General features: G+C 41.0%; 1 protein-coding gene across 3 annotated transcripts in view; it reads left to right on the forward strand.

Moving 5' to 3' along the window:
- Positions 1–10,540, forward strand: part of LOC309841419 (carotenoid-cleaving dioxygenase, mitochondrial) — a 107,705-nt gene that overhangs the window by 31,155 nt on the left and 66,010 nt on the right. The gene's annotated exons all lie outside the window — the stretch shown is intronic.

Below are 10,540 nucleotides of genomic sequence, written 5' to 3' on the forward strand. Positions count from 1 at the left end.
ACCCCATCTGCACACAGATGTCTTTAAGAGATATGGAATAGAGAGGATCTATGCCTCTTCCTCTTCTGGGTAGAGCCCTAGGAGTCAGAAAGACAGTAAAAAAGACATGGTTATATGGTATATCTAGTAGGTAAGACCTGAACAACCTCTCAAAGTTTTCTGAGCGCAGTGCGTCCAGGGAAACTGGAATGTTTTCAGTGCACCCAGGAGTGTCACCAACGTAGCCCGGATTCATTAGAATCCTTCTGTATGGAAGTAATAACAAATCCAGTTCAAACTGATTTAAATAATAAGTAGATTTTATTGGTTCAGTAATAAAGCTTAGAGGTAGGAGTGATTTGATTAGGCACTAGCTTCCTTGCTATTCTCTTATGGGTGCCGTGCCCTCAGGCTGGCTTCCCACCTAAGAGCAAAATGTGTGTATCAGCTTCAGGCCTCACATCTGCCTGGGCAGAAGCGGAACTTGTCTTTTCCCAGTCATAAAGAAATAGAACTGGGTTTCCATCTGGACCAACCTCAGTCATGTGCTTACCCCTGAAAAGAGCCACTGTGACTACGGAATTGCCATCAAGACGAGAAGAATGAGATTATGCCAGAGGCAATCAGGATCCACCAGGGGAACTTGTCGGGAGAGGTGGCGGTTTATATCAGTCTCACCACAGTCACCTGTCTGCTTCATAAGGGTAAGGGATCGTGTGGATCCTGGAGCGGCAACCAGTAAAGCCAACCACGTAGTTGGAGAAAGCATACTCCTAAAAGGGATTTGTGGACAGGAGTGAGGGCCTGCTCACTAGCAACTCTGTGGACTGAGAGATTGACGGACATCTTGGCAGATGTCAGAATTTTTCGCTGACGATCAAGGACTAGATTCCACACCTATCCCATCGCTGACACCTTGGTATTATTTACCCTCTGGAACTTAGATACAACTGTGGAGTAAAAGGGGCATCCACTAATTACTGAAAGTAAGTTCCTGCTGCTGCAGCACAGTGAGAACTTGGGAGAAGAACTAAAATAGAGAAAATGTGGTTGCATTTCTTACCCCACACCTTTTACAGACCAAGACTCATACCTGCTACCTCTGTTAGCACTCTGACCTTCAGAGACAACTTCCAGCAAATCCAGGTTCACATGCTAGGAGGAAAGAGTTTCTCCTTACATTTATCTTTTAAAATTCTTGCCTTTCAAAGCTTAGTTTAAATTGCACTTTTTTCTATGAAGGCTTCCACCAACCAGCCGACCAGATGTCCTCCTCTCCTTCTTTGTTTTCTTTCTAGCCTTCGTGTTTGCAGGGCATCTTTGAAGGCCCAAGGCTCTGCCTGATGTGTGGCTCTGGTCTTAAAAGGTGCTGTATTCAGAATATGGTGTTTGAGAACTTTCTGGAAACGTCTCCACTTGTTGTTTTCGTTTTTGCCCAGGGGCTTAACAAAAAATGAGTTAATGATTCTAAAAAATATCTTGAAGACCGTCTTGGAGTCTAAGAGCCACAAAGAGAAAGTTCTTCCTTTATAGGTCAGTCGGGGAGCTCTTTTGAGAAGGGCGGAGTCTCATGGCATTCTGCCTCAAATTTGATCATTTCCTCTACCTTTGACTGCTTTTATGTTCTAGTTTCCTGAACTGAGCTCTGTGAGATGTGCTTAAATTAGGTCCTAGATAAAAGACAGGGCACACTCATGGGAGGGCCCATTCATGAGCAAACATTATCAATTGGGGGGGGGGGGAAATAATCAAAGACTGAATTTTGAGTATGCCTTCAGACATGAAAAGAGATTTTGTTTTGCGATATGGGTGTTGTGGGTCCAGAAACAATCATAAGTAGATTTACCAAAATTGCAAACTGTGAGTTGTTATTTTCTGTTGACCAGGTTAAATTGGATTTCTTTCGTGCAACAAAATCAAGGGTTTAAAATTTGGAAAACAGGGACGCCTGGGTGGCTCAGTTGGTTGGACAACTGCCTTCAGCTCGGGTCATGATTCCGGAGTCCCCGGATCGAGTCCCGCATCCGGCTCCCAGCTCCATGGGGAGTCTGCTTCTTCCTCTGACCTTCTCCTCGCTCATGCTCTCTCTCTCACTGTCTCTCTCTCAAATGAATAAATAAAATCTTTAAAAAAAAAATTTGGAAAACAGACAAGCAAAATACAACAGGCTTTTATGACCTGATGTTTTCTCATTCAATTACGAAGCCCATGTGTTGAGAAAAGATAGGGAAAAAGCAACATGTGTCTAAGAGCCAGAAAGAGTGGTGGGAAAGCAGTGATGTTTTTATTCTTTTAGAGTGAACGATAAAGTTTATACACCACAGGGGGAAGAAAAATGACCTAAAGCAGGCTGGGTTTAGTGGGGGAAAAAAGGCCCTGTTTCTCTCTGACAGATGTGTGTGTGCCCACGTGTGAGCTCAGGTGGAAGTGGATGGAGGTACATGGAAAAGTCTGTGCCTGTATCACATTTCTTCATCCTGCTTCTGATTTCAGTGATAACTTGAAGCAGGCAATTACGGGGTCAAATACCACTGAGAGCTGCTTATCTCATTTAATCCGTACAAATGCCCGATGAGGTGGGCATTTCTTTTCATTTCCAGTTTATATGGAAACTGAGCCTCAGAAAGATGTGTCCAAAGCATATATTTCTAATGTAGTTTGGTTCTGGAGAACGTCTTGGGTTATGGGACAAGACTCAAAATAAGGTTACGCATCTCCAAAACCCATTCTCATTTCATCCTTTCCTACTGCCTTTCTAAATATCCACAATATATTATCGTGGTCAAAAGATAAATAAGACTAAAGGAGTTTAAACAAAAGGGGACCATTTGGTCTTCAGTTCTTAAACCCGACAAGACCAGGAACAACTGGTCAGGGATTGTAAAACAAACTGTTCTCAGATTCTTTATCATATACTTTCTTAATCATTATTTTTAAATTTTATCATAATGAAGTTTAAGAATGTCAACTTTATTGAAAGAAGGTTTACATATAAGATAATGAATGCGTGATCAGATTTATTTTTCCAAGACTCAAGTCTGTAGCAAACTGACTTCAGATTGCAGCCAATTAAAAATGTGACCAAATAATGTAATTAAGGGGGCTCAGTTGGTTGAGTGACCGACTCCTGATTTTGGTTCAGGTCATGATCTCAGGGTCATGCGATCGAGAGCTGGAGCTCCCCCTCCCCCATCAGGCTCTGTGCTAGACGTGGAGACTGCTTCGAATTCTCTCTCTCTCTCACCCTCTGCCAACGCCCCCCAAAAAAGAAAAGAGAAAAACAACACTATAATTAAGAGGAAAAAACCATAAAATATTTTTTTAATATTATCTCAGTTTTGTAATTTTTTTCTTTTTAAGATTTTATTTACTTATTTGACAGACAAGTAGGCAGAGAGGCAGGCAGAGACAGAGAGAAGAGGAAGCAGGCTCCCCGCCGAGCAGAGAGCCTGATGCGGGGCTCCATCTCAGGACCCTGGAACCACGACCTGAGCCAAAGGCCGAAGCTTTAACCCACTGAGCCACCCAGGCACCCCTGTAATTTGTTTTAAAATACAAAATGTCTATTAAGATCTGGTTAAAATTGGCTCAAACTCTCATTCAGTGAATTGAGGAAAATCCAGTGCTGCTCTTGAACTGGTTTTGTATTTTTTTTTTAATTTTTTATTTTTTATAAACATATATTTTTATCCCCAGGGGTACAAGTCTGTGAATCGCCAGGTTTACACACTTCACAGCACTCCCCAAAGCACATACCCTCCCCAATGTCCATAACCCCACCCTCCTTCTCCCATCCCCCCTCCCCCCAGTAACCCTCAGGTTGTTTTGGAATATATGTGAGATTTGCTGGGGTAAGGTCCAGAGCCGACAACCAAGAAAGAAATCCTTGAAACATCTTTGGTGCCAAATGGTGGTTTTTCTTTTTAAAGCATGGAGACAGAAACCATGGGCAGAAAGAGCTGCTGCCTCGGGCATGTGAGGGGTGGCTGATTAATAGAGTTGGGGGTTGGGGGAAGTAAGGAAAATGGAGGTTTTCAAAAGAACTTTCACATGCTAAAGGGGACCTACAAGATACTGGAGGCCTGGCCATTGTCAAGTTCAGGTTGTTTTTCCCTCTAGTAAACCATTAAGACTGTTGGGAGCTTCCAGGAAGAATGTTGTGTCCTGCTTATCCCACCCAGGAGAGTGTTTGTGTACACGCATGTGTGTGTGTGTGTGTGTGTGTGTGTTCGTGTGTGCCTGTGCAGAGGTCACAGGCTATGAGCTTGTGCTTTGTCCTCAGCTAGCTTTCTGCTCCCTGTCACTCTCAAAGCTTCTTCAGATTCCTGAAATTCAGGGTCCCCCTCTCTTTCTAAGCTCTTGCTTCCTCCCATGGTGCTTATCTTGGTATCCAAAGCCTGTCACTCTTCTGTTCACACTGATTCAGATGTGAAATTCAGCAGTTCCCCCTAATTTCCACAAAAAAGGGGGCTGCACAAAGTGTTCTGTGTTTAGCAGACTCTATTAAAGGTATATGGAGCAGGAGGCATTTACATTAGAATAATGCAAATAGTATTAATTTGTGTCTGTAATTTGTCAATCCTAAAATGTGCAGCTTTTTACATTTTCATATCTCTGAAATAAGAATGCGCCTTACCACTGAAGGCATGTCATAACTTAATTGGCAGGGTCTTTTCTTTCACAATGGTACATAAAATAATGGTATATTTTACATTCAGTGGCATCTTAGATTTTTTAAAAAAGGGAGTTCTATTTCTCTGTTTTTAAAATAAGGCCTCTGGTGATTCCTACTATTTATATAAGGAGTTCTACCTCCTTCTATGGTGCTTGGATTCAGTCTGGTGCCCCAAATCACATTTCTTCATCCCACTTCTGATTTCAGCAATAATTGCAACAGACATTTCCACGGTAGCTCCTACGAACAGTTTTGCCTTGAGCGTACTGCGGGTCTTTCCACTTTCTGCTGCAGATAAATCTGACCGGCCTGAGCACAGCTCCAAAGTGTGGGCGTCAGCATCCCCAGGGGCAACCTTCAAATAGTGTGCGTGCAGAGCTGGTGGGGAACCGCCCCTGCTTCCCTTCCTCCATGGGAATAATTAGGGAGGCATTCTGTAAGGTGCCCAGGAGGTTCTGGACAAATCAGGCCCACAGGGGACAATACACCTTACACTAGCATTTACACCTTCCTTTTCTCAGTCCTGTTCCCTGGGACCCCCCTCTCAAATAAATTACCTGCACAGGAGTCCTTGTATGGGGCTCTTTCTTGTTTTGGTTGTTTTGGTGGGGGAGGTGGGACTCAAGCTAGGGGGTCTCTAGGTACTCTCCCTCCCAGGGCGCCCTCTTTCCTTATGCAGAGCCGTTCAGCAATTTCCATTCCTGCCTCCAGACCCAGCATGTCTGACATTTCAACTGCATCTTTTTGAAAGGATTGTATAAAAGGTTACCAGATTCTGTCCAGAGCAAGGAGTAGGGGTTTTTTGTTTTCTGTTTTTGGGTTTATTTTTCAACTTCCAGTCCTATAGAAAGAAAAAACTTAGGATCTCTGCTACAACAGCAGTGGTTTTCTGAAGGTGGAAGGATGGGTGCTTTAAGTTGTTTTTCTTTTTGTTCCTTAATATTTTCTAAAATTTCTATACTGAATAAGTCTTGATTTTATAGTAAGGAAAACCAATATTAAGTTAATATGCAAATTTGATCAAACTGACTTTTTTCCCTAAAAAAAAAACCAACTTTGTTGAGGTTTTAATTTGCATACCATAAGTTCACCCACTGTAATTATATGATTCAATGATTTTTATTTAGATTTAGATTTAGCAAGTTGGATAGGGACCAAAGGCAGGCCACCCCAAAATGTACCACTTTGGCTGCAGATTATTTTAAGTCAAAAACAGTCAAGACTCAAAACACTCAAGAAGAAACTTGGACTTTCCTCCAATTGTCTAAAAGGAGTTTAGTTAGAGGACCTGCTCCAGCCAGGGACCTTTCACCATGATAACTACAATACAGTATGAACTACGGGTGGTACACAGGGAGGAATTCAGCAGCCTATTAAAATTCCTCCCTATGGGGCGCCTGGGTGGCTCATTGGGTTGGGCCGCTGCCTTCGGCTCAGGTCATGATCTCACAGTCCTGTGATCGATGCGGGACTCGCATCGGGCTCTCTGCTCAGCAGGGAGCCTGCTTCCTCCTCTCTCTCTCTGCCTGCCTCTCTGCCTACTTGTGATCTCTCTCTGTCAAATAAATAAATAAAATCTTTAAAAAATAAAATAAAATAAAATAAAATTCCTCTCTATGTCCTATTGTTTCTGAATGGCCCAGCAAACATTTGTTTACCAAATATTTACTTTTTTCATCTGCCTGTGAATTGCTTTCCTTCTCTTTGAAGTCCCAGACCCCTACACCTTTCTCCTTAGTTCCAGATGACATATATACCCCATCTTTTCTGACTCTCTTTGGTATGTTATGTCTGTGTGGATTCCTCATACGGATGCAAGGAAATTTGATTTTCTCCTCTTTATGTCTCATATCAGTTTATTTTTAAAGATTTAATTTATTTATTTGTCAGAGAGAGACAGAGAGAGCACAAGCAGGAGGAGTGGCAGGCAAAGGGAGAAGCAGGGCCCTCGCTGAACTGGGACCCTGGGATCACGACCTGAGCCAAGGCAGAGGCTTAACTGACTGAGCCCCCCAGGTGTCCCACTGTCTCAGGTCAGTTTAATTCTTAGACTGGGTAGAAGAAAATTGAGGTTTTCTCCCCAGAATGTACATCCTATCACCATATCCAGTTTTAGGACATCTTCTTCTCTCTAATAAGATTCTTTGTATCTGTTGACTGCTAAACCCCATTTTCCCCCTTAACCCTAAGGCAAACATGAATTTATTTTTCTGTCATTATGGATTTGCCTTTTCTGGACATTCCATGTAAATATCACTTAGTCTTTTGTGTTTGGCTTCTTTTATTTAGCATAGTGTTTTTGAAGTTCATTCATGTGGTAGCATGTGTCTGTATTTTCCTTTTTTTATTAGTGTTGGTGTTCCATTGTGGATATACCACATTTTCTTTAGTCCTTCGCCAGTTGATAGACATCTGGGCTTTTCTAGTTTTGACTATTATGAATAATGGTGCTACGAACGTTAATGTACGTATCTTTCTGTGAACATGTTTTATTTCTCTAGAGTTCATGTGTAGGAATGGAATTTCTATGTGAAAAATCTATATTTAACTTCTAAATAAACTACAAAACTGTTTTTCAAAGTGGCTGTTCCACTTCATATTCCCACCAGCAGTGTATGAAAATTTCTCTTTCTTCACATCTTTGCTGACACTTGACACTTTCTGACCGTAGCCATCCTAGTAGACGGGAAGTGGTTTCTCATTGTGGTTTTAATGTGCATTTCCCTAATGACTAATGATATTAAGCATCTTTTCATGTGCTTACGAGCCTTTGTACATCTTTGGAGAAATATCTATTCAAATATTTTGCCTATTTAAAAATTAGATTGTTTTCTCATTAAGTTGTAGAAGTTCTTTGCATATTCGGGATATAAGTTTTTGCCATATGTGTGATTTACAAACATTTTTTCCCATTCTGTGGCTCATCTTTTCATTTCCTTTTTTTTTTTTTTCTTTTTAAGATTTTATTTATTTATTTGAAGACAGAGATCACAAGTAGGCAGAGAGGCAGGCAGAAAGAGAGAGGAGGAAGCAGGCTCCCCGCCAAGCAGAGAGCCCGATGTGGGGCTCAATCCCAGGACCCTGAGGTCATACCCTGAGTTGAAGGCAGAGGCTTTAACCCACTGAGCCACCCAGGCGCCCTGATCTTTTCATTTTCTTAATGATGTGTTTTGAGTGAGAGTTTTTTATATTTATTTTAGATTTTGAAATAATTTAAGGTTCACAGCAAGTTGGAAAGGTAGTGCAGAGTAGTCCGTCCTTCCTTCCTTCCTTCCTTAGTAATCTCTGGGGGCACCTGGGTGGCTCAGTTGGTTAAGGGTCTGCCTTCGGCTTAGGTCACCATCCCAGGGTCCTGGGATAGAGTCCTGCCTCGGGCTCCCTGCTGCTTCTCTCTCTCCCTCTGCCCCTTCCCATGCTGTGCTTTTTCTCTCTCAAATAAATAAATAAAATCTTGAAAAAAAAAAAAGTAATCTCTGTGCCCAACATGGGGCTTGAACTTAGGACCCTGAGATCAAAAGTTTCATTTTCTATTGACTAAGGCAGCCAGGTGCCCCAGCGTTAGCTCTTACACTGATGTCTCTGTATTAATTTTTGCATATAGTGTGAGGTAAGTGTCTACATTCATCGTTTTGCATGTTTATATCCAATTGTCCCAGTACTATTTGTTGAAGACTCTTTTTCTCTCAAACTGCCTTTGTTAAAAATCAATTGGTCATAAATATAAGGGTTTATTTCTGAATTCTCAAATCTCTTCTATTGATCTGCGTTTACCCTGATGTTAGTATCAAACTGTCTCTTACTGGAGCTTATATTAAATTTTACAACTAGGAAATGAAAACTCTCCAACTTTGTTCTTTTTCAAAATTGTTTTGGATTTCCATATTCATTTTGGATATAGCTTGCCAATTTCTGCAAAAAAGCCTGGTGGAATTTTGATGGAAATTGGGTTGAATCTATAGACCAACATGAGGGGAGCTGCCATCTGAACAATACTGAGTGTTCCAATCATTGAACATGGAATGTTTCTCCATTTATTTAAATCATATTTAACTCCCCTCAGCATTGTTTTGAAATTTTCAGGGTACAAGTCTTGTACTTCTTTTGCTAAATTTATTCATAAGTATTTTATTCTTCTTAATAATCTGAGTGGAATTGTTTTCTTATTTTTATTTTAAGATTATTCATTCTTATATCTAGAAATACAATTTCCTTTTCATATATTAACCTTGGATTCTCCAACTTTGCTCAACGTGTTTATTAATTTTAATGGGGGTTTGTGTGCATTTGTTTCTATCCCTTTAGGATCTTCCACATACAGAATCATGTTATGTGCAAATAAGGATGGTTTTACTTCTTCCTTTTCTTTCTTTTTCTTGTAATTGTACAGGCTAGAACCTCCAGTAGAATGTTGAATAGAAGTTGCAAGAGCTGACATTCTTGTATTATTTTTCACCATTAAGGATGATGTTAACACTAATTAAAAAAGATATATGCCCCTCTATGTTTGTGGTAGTATTCTTTCCAACACCCCAAACATAGAAGCAACCTAAGTGTCTAGTGATACATGAGTGGATAAAGAAGATGTCGTATATATATACAATGGAATATTACTCAGCCATAAAAAGAATGAAATCTTGTCATTTGCAACATGGATGGATGGATCTAGAGGGTATAATGCTAAGTGAAATAAGTCAGTCAAAGAAAAATAGCACGTTATTTCACTCATATGTGGAATTTAAGACACAAAACAAATGAACACAGAAAAAAGAGACCAAAAAAGTTCAGACTCTAAAGTACAGAGAACAAAGTGGTGATGACCAGGGACAAGGGTGGGGGGATGGGTGGAATAGGTGATGGGGATAAAGAATACACTGACAGTGAAGAGCACTGAGTAGTATATGGAATTGTTGAATCACTATATTGTATACCTGAAACTAGTACAACACTGTATGTTAATTATATAGAAATTTTTAAAAAGTATGATGTCAGCTGTAGATTTTTCATAGATGTGCTTTTTTTTATTTTAAAGATTTTATTTATTTATTTGAGAGAGAGAGATAGCGAGAGAGAGCATAAACAAGGGGGAGAGAGAGAAGCAGCTTCTCTGCTGAGCAGGGAGCCCAACGTGGGCCTCAGTCCCAGGGTCCTGGGATCATGAGCTGAGCTGAAGGAGACACTTAACTGATTGAGCCACCCGGGCATCCCTCATAGATGTCTTTTTTCACATTGAAAAAGTTATCTTCTTTTTTAAGTTTCTTGAGAATGTTTATGAATTGGATTTCGTCAAATGCTTTTTCTCCATCTATTGAGATGACCGTGTGGTTTTATCCTTTATTCTGTTTTTTTAAAAATATTTTATTTATTTATCACAAGTAGGCAGAGAGGCAGACAGAGAGAGAGAGAGAGGGGGAAGCAGGCTCCCCACTGAGCAGAGAGCCCGATGCGGAACTCGATCCCAGGACCCTGGGATTGTGACCTGAGCCGAAGGGAGAGGCTTTAACCCACTGAGCCATCCAGGCACCCCACTGAGCCACCCAGGCACCCCCCTTTATTCTATTTTTAAAAAAGGTTTTATTTATATATTTGACAGAATGAGAGAGAGACCGAGAGAACACAAGCAGGGGGAGTGGCAAAGGGAGAGGGAGAAGCAGGCTCCTCACTGAGCAGGGAGCCTGATGTGGGACTCAATCCCTGGGCCCTGATCATGACCTGAGCTGAAGGCAAGACACTTAACCAACTGAGCCACCCAGGTGCCCCTCCTTTATTTATTTTGATAGTAAATGATCTTTACATTCCTGGGCTGAATGCCACTGGATCAGAGTTTATAATGCTTTGTTGTATGTTGCTGGATTCAGGATCAATCTGACTTTGGAAGAAATGCAGAAA

This window comes from Mustela nivalis, assembly GCF_964662115.1.
Source record: "Mustela nivalis genome assembly, chromosome: 9".
Lineage (NCBI taxonomy): Eukaryota > Metazoa > Chordata > Mammalia > Carnivora > Mustelidae > Mustela > Mustela nivalis.